The sequence below is a fragment of the Staurois parvus genome, unplaced genomic scaffold (genome assembly GCF_062004578.1).
Source record: "Staurois parvus isolate SC_StPar_1 unplaced genomic scaffold, SC_StPar_1.0 ptg000086l, whole genome shotgun sequence".
NCBI lineage: Eukaryota > Metazoa > Chordata > Amphibia > Anura > Ranidae > Staurois > Staurois parvus.
This window is the reverse complement of record NW_028317882.1, coordinates 5716203-5732076: the sequence shown is the minus strand read 5'-3', so window position 1 is coordinate 5732076 and position 15874 is coordinate 5716203.

Genomic DNA, 15874 nt, shown 5'->3' with positions numbered 1-15874 from the left:
GTTCCTCTACTGGGATATCCTGCAGATCATTGCTCCCAGAGCAAAATGCTATCATGCTGGTTTATAATTTAATCAGCATATAGCTCTGGTGAGTGTATTCATTTCATCTGGTGTCGGATTTGCACATGGGTGTTTGTTTCAAGATTGACATTAAATTGATATTGGATTATCACTGTTTATGCTGGCTGGACTTATGTTTATATTTATGGATTTTATTTGTTATTTCTATTTTGCATTTTTTGTGAATAATTAGCGCGCTCTTTATTTATACACAATGTTTACCTATAGTCTGGTCAATAAACTGATTTTCTTTGCCTCCTCTCAGTAAAATGGTGAGACCAACATTAAGAGTTTGGAAACTTTTCCACAAGGCAATTTCTGCTGAGAGCAAAGCTGCAATTTACATTTGTAGAATAAATATTCTTTTCCAAATGCTAGAAGGATGAAAAAACACATCCTTGCATGTCATGTCTATCATCTTGAAACACATCAAGTGCCATTTCATGATCCATATTCCATCTTTCCTGCTTGTACATTAATTGTAACAGATAATTGTAACATATAAATGCCACATTTTGTATGTCAGTGGAAATTTTAAAAAACAACATTCTGTGTTTAATAAAGGATAGTTTTAAAAAATGTTGATGAATTTAACATTTTATTTCATTTTATTTAGTTTATGACATAAAAATCCCATTACAAAGAGGGTGTCTCTACATATGGTTCTGTGAGGGATGACGGCACTACTTGTCACCACACTCACTATTTCTCCATTGCATGTCAAAGATGCCCTAAAGACATTAAAAAATACTTTATGAAATTAAATGAGGACCATAACAAAATGGCAAGTATCTTTTCCCTCCAGAGTTGTCATTCCACAACATTCTTTCTGCTGCTTCTGGATCATCAGAAAGTGTTTCTTCACCAGCAGCATCTTCAAGTAAGGAAGTGTTTCAAACCACGGCCTCCAAAAATACACAATCCCTTCATTTTTAGATAAAATGACACCTGAAAAATCAGGAGACCATTGAACAAGCTCTTGCAAGAGCAATATATGCTTCTGGATCTGGAAATGCATATTGGCAGGAAGCTTTTAAATAATTACTACCATAATACTGTTTGCCAAGCAGACATTCCTTGAGCAAGCCTCTTTTCAAATTTGTAAAACTACTCCACACTGAATTTTTGTCTTCAATTTTTCAGAAAACGTCCTTTTTTTTTTACAGAAAGAAAAGAAAAAAAAAAACACAGGGAAAAATTGTTTTTTTCTCATGGCTTCAAAATTTCCAGAAATATTACATCTCTAGCTGTGGCGGTAAAAAAGTTAATCATGTCCATGATTTTCTTAGTTACCAAAGTTGTTACCGATGAATTCTTCCAGGCCCCTCCCTCCCCATTGAAGTTTGCGGCTCCCTACTGTTGACCAGAGTGGCCTCTAGAGAGAATGGCAGCTGCAGAATGTGTATTAACAGATCCTCTCCGTGGTGCATCATGCAGGGGAATATACAGATCGCAGATGGGAAGGGGTTAATTACTCCAACTCAGGATAACTTCTCGTGAACATACATTTCAAGGCATTTTTTAAAAGAAGAAACTTCCATGTATGCTTTTCTGTACACAGCATAAAGATTACTCAGCTATTACTATGGTTTACTTCGCAACCAGCAGCTGTTGAAGCAACAAATACTTTGGCCAAGGGTATATAACCTAACAATTGTACTTTTATTTTCTCCATCAGCTCATCCCCCTCAGTTACTACCTTTTGTATCACTTTATCCTCCTTAGATTGTAAGATCTAACAAGCAAGGCCCTCTGATCCCTCCTATACTGAATTTTATTGTAAATCTGTTGTCTACCCTCCTGTATAGTAAGGTGGCACCCTCCTAGATACAGTATCTCCCAGAATGGGGTACACCCCTGACATTTTTGTAAATATTTTATTCTATCTTTTCATGTGACAACACTGAAGAAATTACACTTTGCTACAATGTAAAGTAGTGAGTGTACAGCTTGTATAACAGTGTAAATTTGCTGTCCCCTCAAAATAACTCAACACACAGCCATTAATGTCTAAACCACTGGCAACAAAAGTGAGTACACCCCTAAGTGAAAATGTCCAAATTGGGCCCAATTAGCCATTTTCCCTCCTCGGTGTCATGTGACTAGATGGTGTGAATGGGGTGCAGGTGTGTCAAATGTGGTGTTATCGCTCTCACTCTCTCATACTGGTCACTGGAAGTTCAACATAGCACCTCATGGCAAAGAACTCTCTGAGGATCTGAAAAAAAGAATTGTTGCTCTATGTAAAATGGCCTAGGCTATAAGAAGATTGCCAAGACCCTGAAACTGAGTTGCAGCACGGTGGCCATGATCAAACAATGGTTTAGCAGAGCAGGTTCCACTCAGAACCGGCAACATAGAAAATAGAAAACCGCAAGTGCAACGGGCACATACAGACATGTTTCCCAGTAAAAAAACAGAAAGAAAAATTGTCAATAGAGCATGTTGTGGCAAGTGACAACCAGGCCAAAAGATGCAGTGTGTCATGCACAAGTTTCCCTTGTTGGCTGAGGAGGAGAAAGAGTAATTGTTCCCCTGTCTTCCGTTTGAAGGATGGTACTAATCGAGCAGTGGAACCAGAGCTACCCATAGCCGTAAAGTGGTTAAGGATGGTGTTGCTGCAGGGAAGCGGTGTAGATCAGTCGGCGTCAGCTGCAGCAGGATGACGGCGGCGGAAATCTGCCTCATGGGCATCAAGCCAGATCCATGTCAATTACGACACCTAGCCTAAAAATTGCCAGCTCCGAACACAATCAAGGTATGTTTGGCTCATCACTATTGTTTGAGTAATCAGATAGCACCAGGTGCTGTCTGAATTCCCCAACTGGCATGGGATATTCCTTTATGCATGGGGCTGAATGAGAGAAATCCAAAATGTGTATGACTAGCCTTACTATTTACAACTGCTCTTGGCAGAGTGTCATGTCTTGGCCCATACCTATTTCTGGGCTCAGATGGCAGTCAGTAGTGGAACAAAAATAAGCACCAGCTTCCTATGATGCTTTTCAAAAAACCTGTTATGTCACCTAATAAAGGGCCGTACAGCTTAGCTATCAACAAAACCATACATTTCAGAATGTCTTCAAGTCGTAAGCAAATATTGGATTTCAAAAATATATACTGAAATGAATGCTTTCCAGGATACCTAGGGCATGTTTTACTAAATATTTCAAAATCTAGTCCTTGTGCATTTTTAATCTGTACCCAAGTAATGAATAAGTTTATAATGTTCAATTTTCTTCTTTTTAAACAGTACTCACCTTTGTTTAATCATGCAGAAGGGGAAAATAAAGGGCAGAACAGCATTCATCCAATTTGATAATTGGAACGGCAAATGCATTTACACTGCCATCCTTTATATCAGAAATTATATGATAAAAGGTCTTCAAACCAACTGAATGTTTCATTAGTTATTTGACTGTATTTTACTTCAGCATTTATGCAGAAATCTCTGTAGTGGCATGCCTTGACTGACTATTACTATGTATTTAATCCAAACACAATTTTACATGCAAGAGGATGCTTGCAGATAACTGTTTTGCTGGCAGAGAAAAACCCTGTACCTACATGCCACTGCAAAACTTCAAACACCACAATAATCAGGATGTCTAAAAGTAAGATATTAAGTAATATTCTGTAGTGTAGACACACAAATACACACTCCTCAGTGTGTCTTCAGGGTAGATTCACACCAGATGCAATGAGACTACTTTGGCAGCTATTCCCTCCACCTGACAAGGCAAAATGCCTCGTCTCCTGTGTACCTGGTTCACACTACTGCGTTGCAGTGGTGTTTGGGCAGTGTGTGCTGAAAATAATTACAGTACGCTTTTTCAGGGCAGCACAGTGAGAGGCAGTCCACCACCTCGCATCGGGCAGCTGAACTTTGTGAAATGTCTGTGTAACATATGGCCAGCTGCTTAGCTAGAGACAGAATTTTAGGAAACGGGTGCTGCAGTGCTTTCTGTGTCTCCACTGAACTTCAGGTTAAATGGGCAAACATTACCTCACCTCCACCCTCCAGAGAAAGCTGATAAGCAGAAAGAACTCAAAAGCTTTTAACCGATTAGCCATCCAGAGCAGTGTGCTTACAGTGAAGAACACCCCCATCCCCTAGTAAAATACTCCTAGCACACAGTTAACCCTTTGATCGCCCCTCATGTTAAGCCCTTCCTGCCCAGTACCATTTATTACACTGGCAGTTCTTTTTTTTAGCACTGATCACTGTATTGGTATCACTGGGGATGTCAGTGAAACAAAATCAGTTCCCCCCAGTGTTAGAATGCCCGCCGCAGTCCCGCTATAAGTTGCTGATCGCCGTCATTATTACTAAAAAAAAAAATTCCAGTATCTATACCAGGGGTGGGCAAACTTTTTGACTTGAGGGCCGCAATGGGTTCATATATTGGACCCGGGGGCCGGACCAAGAGTAGATGAATGATGTGTATGTGTCATCCATAGTAAGTATAGTAATATTCCCCCATAGTAAGCATAGTAATTAATCCCCCATATAGTAATTCATCCCCCACAGTAATTCATCCCCCAATAGTAATTCATCCCCCATAGTAATTAATCCCCCATAGTAATTCATCCCCCATATAGTAATTCATCCCCCATAGTAATTCATCCCCCATAGTAATTCATCCCCCATATAGTAATTCATCCCCCATAGTAATTCACCCCCCATATTGTAATTCATCCCCCATAGTAATTCATCCCCCATAGTAATTCATCCCCCATATAGTAATTCATCCCCCATATAGTAATTCATCCCCCATATAGTAATTCGTCCCCCATATAGTAATTCGTCCCCCATATAGTAATTCATCCCCCATATACTAATTCATCCCCCATAGTAATTCGTCCCCCATATAGTAATTCATCCCCCATATAGTAATTCATCCCCCATATAGTAATTCATCCCCCATAGTAATTCATCCCCCATATAGTAATTCATCCCCCATATAGTAATTCATCCCCCATAGTAATTCATCCCCCCATATAGTAATTCATCCCCCCATATAGTAATTCATCCCCCATAGTAATTCATCCCCCATATAGTAATTCATCCCCCCATAGTAATTCATTCCCCATATTAAGTCCCCAAGTCCCCCCTGTGTCAATTCACTTACCTTTGCTCCGCGCGTTCCTCTCGCCGTCTTTCCGCGCCGTTCCGGTGTAGCATGAAAATCTGTCTCCTATGAGGATCTGTCCCCCTCGACGTATCTGCGCATGTGCCAGTTTCAGGCATTAGCAGCCGATCGGCGATCTCCGGCACATGCGCAGATACGTCGAGGGGGACAGATCCTCATAGGATACAGATTTTCATGCTACACCGGTCTTCAGGGCGGACTGTAAGAGGAGCCTAGCGGGAGCCTAGCTCCGCGGGCCGGATTAAAAGGTCCGCCGGGCCGTAGTTTGCCCATTGCTGATCTATACCGTCATTTGTATAACTTTAACGTAAACCAATTCATTTACACATATCTGGATTTTTCTTTTTAGCAAGGAATGCTGCAGAATACATTTTGGCCTAAATTTAGGACGAAATTTGATTTACATTTTTTTTACTGGACATGTTTAACCACTTCCGCGCCGCCCTATAGTAGAAATACTGCTACAGGGTGGCATGAGTGTGCAAAATCACATATATATACGTGATTCACACTCCCACGGTTTTCACATATAGTGTCAGATTGCCTGTCACATTCACTATCACATTTAACCCCTTGAATGCCAGTAACACTCTCACATACACAATAAACCTCCATTGCAAGTATAGTTCCTGAACGGATCAATATTTTTGATCAGATCAGCACTATACCAGCATTCACATTAGTATAGTGTCCTCAAAAGCGCAGCGTTAGCAGAATCAGCCCTGGCACATGCTAGCACCTGCGTTTAGCCCCTATGCTTACCCCTCCCTTCTCCCTCAGAAAGTGCAGTGTCAGTAGGTCACTGTCACTTGATACATTGCACACAAAACTACAGTGGTCCCAGAATCAGGCCTGATCTCTGTTAGCACTTGCCGGTAAATTTTTTTCAAACAGTCCCTGACAGCCAGGTGCTCTTTTTCCTGTGAGTCGCACTAGATACCTATAAATTTAGTGGCCAAAATGTCAATGTAAAGTAAAGAGTAAAGTAAAGAGGCCTAGATTCTGAGCATGTCAGATAAAAGCGAAATGGAATCAGCCTCAGAATATGAACCTGTAGACACCCTGTGCACCCTGACAGATAGCTCAGACGATGGAGAAGAGGTCCCTGCTAAGATCAGGCATACCCAACCCCATTCCCAGGTTGCTGAGATGTTATAATCACATGATGACTCTCATATGCAGCAGAGTGCCACTCTACCTTTTGGTGAACTGGCGAGCACCAGCGGCCTAGTACATCCTGGTCTTTCATATACCAGCACTGCAGTATCACTTGGTGACGTGGCGAGTCCCATAAGTGCAGTACAAGTTGGTGCAGTGGCAAGCACAAGTAGTGTCCCGCAGCCACCAAGAATTCACACACAGGCCCATAGAGCCCCTAGTATCCTTCTGGATGTGCTTGCAAATCTTGATTGGTAGCCCACAAATTCTGCAGCACCCATACTTCCCCCATTCACAGCCCAACCTGGAATTAAGGTGGAAATAGCAAATTTAACTACTCCTCTTGATTTTTAGAGCTGTTTTTCACAGAAGATCTGCATGCATTGCTTGTGGATCAAAGCAATTTATATGCACAACAGTTTATCGCCACCAACCCAAATTCCAACCTTGCCAGACCATTCGCATGGAAACCCATTACAGTTGCCGAATTTAAAGGTTTTTTGGGCCTAACCCTCAACATGGGCATTACTAAAAAAAATGAATTGTGGTTGTATTGGTCTACAGACCCGATTCATCATATGCTCGTGTTCTCTGCTGCCATGGCCAGGCATAGATATGAGAGTATAATGTGTTTTATGCATTTCAATGACAACACACTCTGTCATCCTTGGGGTGACCCTGAATTTGACCGGCACCACAAAATTCAGCCCCTCACAAATCACCTTAACCAAAAATTTGCAGATGCCTATACTCCCCAGCAAAACATCTGCGTTGAGGAGTCCCTCATGAATTTTTCTGGCTGCCTTGCATTCAAACAATTTCTCTTCAGCAAGTGTACCAGATATGGGGTCAAGATGTATAAGACCTGTGAGAGGACAACAGGCTATACTTATAAGTTTTGGATTTACAAGGAGCCCCCCGGGTGCTTAGACTACATGGGGAGCAGTGGCAAGACAGTTTGGGATTTGGTGTCATCCTTTTTCCATATGGGGTACCCCTTATACGTGGACAATTTTTATTCAAGCGTGCCACTATTTAGACATTTGTACAATCTTGGAATTGGCGCATGTGGCAACGTGCAACATATTCGCCAGGGCTTCCCCCAACAGCTTGTAAATACCGTTTTATAAAGGGGGAAAAAGCCTGCTTGAGAAATGATGTCATTCAGATGCAGCACCGACTTGTTTATTCTGACGGCAACAGGGTCTTGCTCTCAGAATATACATAAGTAGGTGTGTGCAGTGCTGTTGGATGAGATTTTTCATTCGCAGTTAACAAAAAAAAAAAGCACGGGGGCCTGGGGTGGCCAGTGGGTGGATGGCCCCTATGTTTCAATATATATTTTTTATAATATTTTTTTGCCACATTTCATGTGTGCCCACCATTAGAAGAGGGTGGATGCAGGGCGGTATATTCTAATGGTGGGCGTACTACACACTTTCTGGCAGAGATTTCTTCTTTTTTTCATTCAGCCCCACAGGCTGGACTTTGGAGTGGTTATACCAGGATGATGCTTGCAGCTGCAGGCATCATCCTGGTATCGTTTTTTTAAGCCGGTGATCGACTTTCATAAAAATCCTAGTGACTAATTAGCTGCAGGATTGCTTTTACAAGCCGCGGAAGAAAATGCCTCCCCAGCTGCCTTCCACGGCCTTCTAAGGCGGTCCCGTGCCATTGGGGGAACTTGAGAATGCAGCCGGTGTTTCTGCCAGCTGACCATAGAGCTGATTGGAGTCTGGAATGGTGCCAATCATCTCTATAGTCTAAGAAATCGGAAGCTACGAGCATTTCATCACTTCAGTTTTGCAAGATATAAACAGCGCCATTTGTAAATTGGGAAAGCATCTGATCACACTGATCTTGATGAGATTAGATAATGTAAGGGCAGAGAAGATATCTACAGTCTGATAGACCCCAGATTTCTCAAAAAAGAACGTATGACAATGCCCATTGAAGTTATAAGGGATATTTGTATTCCCTGTGATAGAATTAAAAGTGATAAAAAAAAGCACCCTTGCCCCCCAGCGTGCGCTGACCCTATGCCAGTATGTAAACAGTGGTTGCACCATGCATGTGAGGTATCGCCATGAACGTCAGATCAAGGGCAGTAATTCCAGTAGTAGATCTCCTCTGTAAATCTAAAACATGGTAGCTTGTAAAGGCTTTTAAACATTTCCTATGGATATTAAAAATGTATGCAGTTTGTCGCCACTGCATGGGACATTAGCAGTTTTAAAGCATGGCATGTTTGGTATCTATTTACTCAGCATACCATCATCTTTTTTATTTTACCAAATAATTTGACAATATATTGTGTGTTTGTGCATCAAAAGTAGAAAAAAAGTATTTAAAATAAATAAATAAAATGAGATCTGCAAAATACTCACCATGCCTCTTTTTAAATTCCTTGGGGTGTCTACTTTCTAAAAACGGGTCATTTGGGGGAGTTTGGTGCTATCCTGGCATTTTAGGGCCTCCGAAACTGTGATAGGTAGTGAGGAAGTGAAATGAGGAAGTTACGCACCTTCAGGCTTTTAAAGTGACCATTGGATTTCAGGCTCTTGTATGTTGCTAGGCTCCCAAAAAGTCTCACACATGTGGTATCCTCATACTCGGTAGAAAAAGTAGCAGAATGTATTTTGGGATGTAATTCCCCTTATACCCATGGCTTGTGTGAGCAATGTATAATTTAAGTGACAACTCTGTGTAAAAAAAATGTTTTGTCATTTTCCAAAAACTTGTGGAAAAAAATGACATCTTCCATGGACTCAATATGCCTCTCAGCAGATAGCTTAGGGTGTCTACTTTCCAAAAAGTGGTAATTTGGGGGTGTTTGTACTGACCTGGTATTTTAGCACAAGAAATGTGAGGCAGTCAGAAAGTAAAAGCTGTGTATCTATACCATAGTTTGAAGATGCTATTACTTTCATACAAAGCAATCAATATTTACTTATTGGGATTTTTTTTTACCAAAAAAATGTAGCAATATACATTGTGGCCTAAATTTATGACAAAATTTTCAGTTTTTTTGGATATTTTTTATGACAGAATTGAGAAAATAATTTTTTTTCAAAATTTTTGGTCTTTTTTGTTTATAGCACAAAAGATAAAAAACGCACAGGTGATCAAAAGCCACCGAAAGAAAGCTCTATTTGTGTGAAAAAAAAGAACGTAAATTTAGTTTGCGTATAGCATTGCATGACCGCACAATTACCAGCTGAAATAGTGCAGCGCCGAATAGCAAAAAAAGGTCTGGTCAGGAAGGGGAGTAAATCCTAAGGAGGGCAAGTGGTTAAACAAAAAGTGGCAGAAATGGCCTGGGCCTGAAGTAGTTACATTTTAAAATCTGTCTTTTTTTTCTTATAGAAAATCCTAAGCATTAGGTTTTTTTTTTTTTTTTTTTTTTTTTTTTAAAGCAAAGGCCCTAGAGAATAAATTGGTGCATTTTTTTAATGTCACACGGTATTTGCTCAGCGGTTTTTCAAACCAAATTTTTTTTTTTAGACTTTTTGATTTTTTTAATTTTAGTGTAAAAAACACAAAACACATAACCCAATATCTTTGTAAAATTTAAAAGATGATGTTATGCTGAGTAAATAGATACCAAACAGGTAACACCCATGCAACAGCGACAAAAGAGGTACATTTTACTATTCATAGGCAATGCTTGCTATGGCCATAGACACTACTGTTACAATTATACTAATACTTGAGCACTGTCACTTTAATTTTGGAATATAAGGAAGATGTGTGTATACCAGCCACATTTTTGTTCCCTGGGGTCTGGGGCTGGCTAGCTTTTAGCTAGACTTGAATGGCTAATGGGATTAATCTCCCTGTCCCTTCTTTTCTGCTAGTGATATCGCGGATCCACGGCAAAATGGCGCCGTCATCAACGCGCATGCGCATTGTCTGAAACTTCGGGAAGATGGCCGCGGCTAATTGCGCACGCGCCGTCTTCCCCTGCATAAATTCCCGACGTCAGTCACGCTTCTGCACAGCCTCCCCTCTGATGATGTGCTTATAGCACGAAAGGCCTAAGGAGGAGCTGTGCAGAGCGTGACGTCATTCGCGCCGCCGGAGCCACGAGGAGGCTCGGCGGACATCTTTACTAGGGTCAGTATTGCTACCTTCCTTATCCTTATTTAACCTTTATGGGTCTGGATCTGCATGCTACCCTGTATTTTATGCTGAGGCAAATAAATTTCCTTAAACATACTACACTATCTCTGGCACCTGTGTGTTTTTTCTTGGGCTCCTTTGTGGAGCTGTTACCCCCACAGAGAAGGTGCCAGTACCATCCAGAGGAGAGAGTCTCACCACCAGTGTGGAGTGCCTGACTGATCTTAAAGGGGACCTCAGGATCCGGCTTTGAGTTTTCGGGGACCCACCGTGAGAGGGATGCCTGCCATCTGACCGTTGGAGGATCTGACATCAGGAATGATTATTCCTACATGCGCATAACCCATGCGTTTCTGGTGAGTGCGCATTGCTATTATTTGAGGCCGCAAGAGCTTTGGACGTTTGCACCCGTTTATTAGAAACCACGAATATTATTACATTGACTTCTGACTGTCTTCAGTATAATTCTTTTAGCGCTGCACCAATCTACCCCCGTTTACATTTTGCATTTAAAGGCATTGTGGTTGCCTTAGGTGTTCTAGCTGCTCTGTTTATACAAGAGCGCTCACTACAATCCACTTTTGCCTTTTGTCAATGCTTGCAGAGCCATACAAAGCAGTGTGCACGCACACACACGATTTTGCACACCTGTGCTGTCCTGTAGCATTTTTTCTGCTGAAGGGCAGACTGGAACTGGTTAATATCTATTGGGGCCTGCATAGGCTATTTTCTGGAAAAGGTGAACATAGCTAAATTTTAAAAGGGATGGTAAACCCATTTAGAAAAAATATATCATATTCTAGACCTTAAATAGATGATATATTTGTATTTGGTAATAGAAACTTCAACCAGCACCTTAAGGGGGAAACATTTGTTTTGTTTCGGTTTCATTCATTAAGTAAATAATTTTATTTCGTCATAATTGTTATATTAGAATGATTCGTTATTGGAACAATTCATTACTTTGGGAGAATATATATTTGTTATTCAGAATTGATTTGGATTTCTGGAAGCTCTGTTACTCTTTTGTTATGTCAGAAGATTGGCTATATCCCTGCTAGTCCAACCCTCAAAAAGAAATGGAATGAGCTGACTGGACGATATTGATTTGAGTTGCATGCATCAAAAAGTAAAAAATTTAACAAAATCAATTTTGGATAAATTCAGTATTTTATGGTTATGTTATGATTCAGAGATTCTGACTGATCCACCTCCATCCAACCCAAACACAATAAGTAGGAATCCTTTTATTTCACTTGTTTTACCCTACTGTACGTATTGCTATATTTTTCCATTTCATATGTAGTGCTTTTTTTATACTAATGAAAAATGTTATTGCAAAAAGAATCAACTGATTATCAAGCGGATTGTCCAGACTACTGCATTTATTCATCTGAATAAAACAAATTAATCCAAATATGTATTCCTTCATTATGTTATTAAGTTGAATTCATTTCCCTACTCTGAACTGACTTTGTTGGGCCACGCACAAATGGTCTCTCAAGTTTAACCCCAATACAAAAACAATCTTATTAGAACATTTATGCTACGCTCACTAGAATAAAAATGAAATGGATCTAAATCAATTTGGATCATTTGTTGTGTCGTTACATTATTTTGGATGCTTCGAACATTAACAAAAAGGCCTAAACTTTCGCATCATGTAATCTGAATGAAACAAACACTGAATGAATTTGTTGTTTTCATAATAATTTATTTCATATTTGTTGAGAGTCATTACTATTTTGATTTGGATACATCCGAATCTCTGAATAATGCAAATTTATTCTGAATTTCAATTTGTAATAAAAACGAATCGCACATGTCTAGGTTTCACAATTCCTTCTGACCCCCTAGTCTCTCCTCTAATATTACACTGGAGATTCTTCCACCTGTCCCTGTGTACATACAACAGAGCAAGTCACTGTGACAGTCAGGTCTCCTAAGTAGCATACTTGATCCAGATCAGTAACACAGAAAAAATTAAACCGGTCTCTGAAACTAGACAGGCTAGTAACATACAAATAAGCTGATCTTCAAAAAAAATGTAAAAAAAAATATATATATTGTATTTGCCCATGATATTTCACAGTGGCTTTTAAAATAAGTCAGGTCTTCAAAAATTCTTAGGTGGTTGAAGGAATAACATACTTTGAAATGTACTCTTGAGTTGCCTAGGTTGTCAAGGGTTGGCCTGGCATCTCCTGGATCTTCCTCTGTTGCCTAGGCCACCCATTATAGTAATAGAAAAGATTAGATGAAGGAATGTTTCTTTGTGTTACAAGCCACTGATTTTGTGCTCATGGTCAAGATAAGACTGCCATTTGCATCTGGGAAAGAGATTGCCATAGTCACCGCACCCTGACAAGCCCATATTTTACAGTAGCAGTCTGATAAATTTCTTTAAGCACCAAAAGAAAGAAATTCTAAAAATGAATACATCACCAAATGCTGTCATGGATGTGTAATGTTTTCTGATGTTCTTGTTACAAATGTGTGCATTCTGTAGACATTTGTGGTAGAATATCACAGGGCACTAAACTAAATTATTTCCTGTAATCTAGTCTATGGAAAACAGTTTTTAATATCATAAATGGGTTACTAGGTGAAATTGTCTGGAGTTCATCAGAGGGAAAGAAATTAGTATCAAGGGTGGCATAGTTGAGAATTTTTTTTAAAGCACATAGCTGACCCCCTGTCCCTTGACCCCACAGAAGCAAACAACCAACATCACTCATTTCAGTTTCTATATATATAAGAAACAGTTACTTGTGTAGTTTTTAATGTTACTAGGAGCTATTTTACATGATTTAACTTTCATAGATTTATGTAAACTTGTCACTTTGCCCATGTCAGACATGCAACATTCTTTTAAGACATCTCCTCTCCTGTTTTAATCCACCTTTGCAGTGCTCCCCCGCATGTCCATGCCAGAACCCTTGGAGATGCCTGGTACTTTTGGGTATGGGAAAGCATATGACCCTCTTCCACCAAAGATATCATGCTAGGCTAAAAAGCAGTACTGCAACTTACCTTCCTTAAAGACTGAATCCAAATATCCTGTAAAATGTTGTTGTCATGTACCTTGTTGGTGAGCCTGACATGCAGGGGAAGGCCCCTCATACAACCCCAGTTCAGTGGCCACTGAGAGAGGAACAGCAACCATGAGAGCACGGCGGGGTATGAGTGCCTGATCAGTCCAGTAGTCTGCGCAAGAGTAGCTGACACCTCGCTGGATGGGTGACAGGAGCACAGCGGCTGTCTATAGGGAGACGTCAAAGCAGACCAGGCTGGCAGCAGGTGGCACAGCAGCGCAGGCTTGTAGCAGGTAGATAGAACAGCAGAGCGGGCTGGTAGAGCAGGATGCCGAGTCAGACAAGCTCGGTCAGTAGCAGATGGGTAGTGGCATAAGTGGCAGGCAGAAGAGAAGTCAGGTCCCAGGTCAATGTCAGCAACAGTAGAGGCAGATCAGACAGAGAAAGAATCCAGTAAACAAGCCAAGGTCAGTGCAGGTAGCCTTCAAGCGAAGTCAGGGCAAGCTGGGTCAATCAAAGGTATCAATACAGGAACACAGGGGGAGCTGCAGATCAGAAAGAAACAAGCTAGTGCAGCTGTCGCACTTATATAGGCTACTTGGCTCCAGTATCAGTGGTGAAGGCGCGCATGCCTGCGCATATTCACGCACCTCTGCACAGCTTGACATGCACCCTCAGGACTGCGCATGCGTATTTGTATGCACCTTGAAACTTCAGCTGCACTATGGCCAGTGCGTCCCTGACAGTTGTATCTGTGCATGCCCACTCCATTATGTAATTTCTGACAGCATAGCTTACACAGTGCAGAATAGGACAAATGTTATTGCATCACCAGCTAAACTATTTTTTTTACCCATTTCAGACTTGAAAATGACATCCAAGGTAAGAACAGCAACAAAACCAAGAAGCAAAAATCCAGATACCTGCAGAGGTGCATAGATTTGGGAATTGTTTTTGGTCTCTGGAATTGTCATACAGTGTATCAGGCTTCCATAAGACAGAAACAGGAGCTGTAACATACAGTATGTATACAAATTATAAAAAGTATAATACAAGTAGCAATTCTAAATAGTGACAGGAACAGGTCAGAGTTATGAACACCATAGTACAAAAGAGTCATCACAAAACAGTACTATGCGCTTTATTACATGGGCAATAAATGAAGCAAGATCCCTGCGTTTCCCTGAAATACAGTATATGCACATCAAAGATCCAGGATTGAAAAAAATGTAGCTCCTTCAAGTTATAAAACTACTTCCTTGATAAGTGGCAAGAAGTGACCATCAACAGCTTTTTTTGGTTCACAAATGTCAACACAATCTAAGGTTTCCGGTTTTCTTCATTGATACCACAATAGGCAATACCCATTTAGATGCATCAATTTTTTTCACTCATATGTTTTATAGTAATTTCTTAAATTTTTGGGAAACATCTTCTCTTACAGAGTAGGGTAAGCATCTCTAATTCTGACATATAATGGATTTACATCTGATCACACTTAAATTTTGTGTAGTATGTTCATTGCATAGCCAATTGAGGTGTCATTGAGTGGTGAAATTTTGGACACTGGTAGCAACCAAATCTCTCAAAGCTGCAATAAATTGTGCTGTGGACTCGCTATAATAATGTCCATGCTTTTGTAATTTATACTGTTCTGCAACCATATTTACTATAGGCACAAATGTTACTTTTAATTTTGTGAGTTGTATAATAGGTGTCGTTTGTTGCTGGTAAAAATATAGAAAATATGGTGCCCTGCTACCAGACATTGAAAGTCTAAACATTTTTTACATTAATGCATTCCTTGCATTAACCTATTGACGCTGACAGTACACAAATATGTGGCCTCTCGTTGCTGGGCCTTGATGCTGAGATGCAGCATATTTGCGTACTAAAAGTAAACAAACATGTGCTAAGAGCATGCGCCTTGCGCATTCCAGCACATTTACCGGCAGCTCACAGAAAGGTCCTGATTAGAGATGAGCGAATCGAACATGGCGAAGTGGAATTCGTTTCGAAGATTAGGAAAAATTCGATTCGCGCCGAATCCGAAAATTAGCAAACTTCGGATGCACGAATCGAATTTTCCCAAAAATGGCGGCGACATGTGTGGCTGTGCAGAAGCTGAACGTCCTCCTGTCCAAGTTGCTGGTGCTGCAGTCCCTCCCTTTCCAAGTGGTGGACTCAGCACCTTTCCGAGAAATGATGGCTTGTGCCGAGCCGCGGTGGAGAGTGCCAAGCCGGCATTTCTTCGCCAAAAAGGCAGTGCCAGCCCTGCATTCACATGTAGAAGAGATGGTGGGCCAGTCTTTGAGCATGTCGGTCTCTGCCAAAGTGCACGGCAGC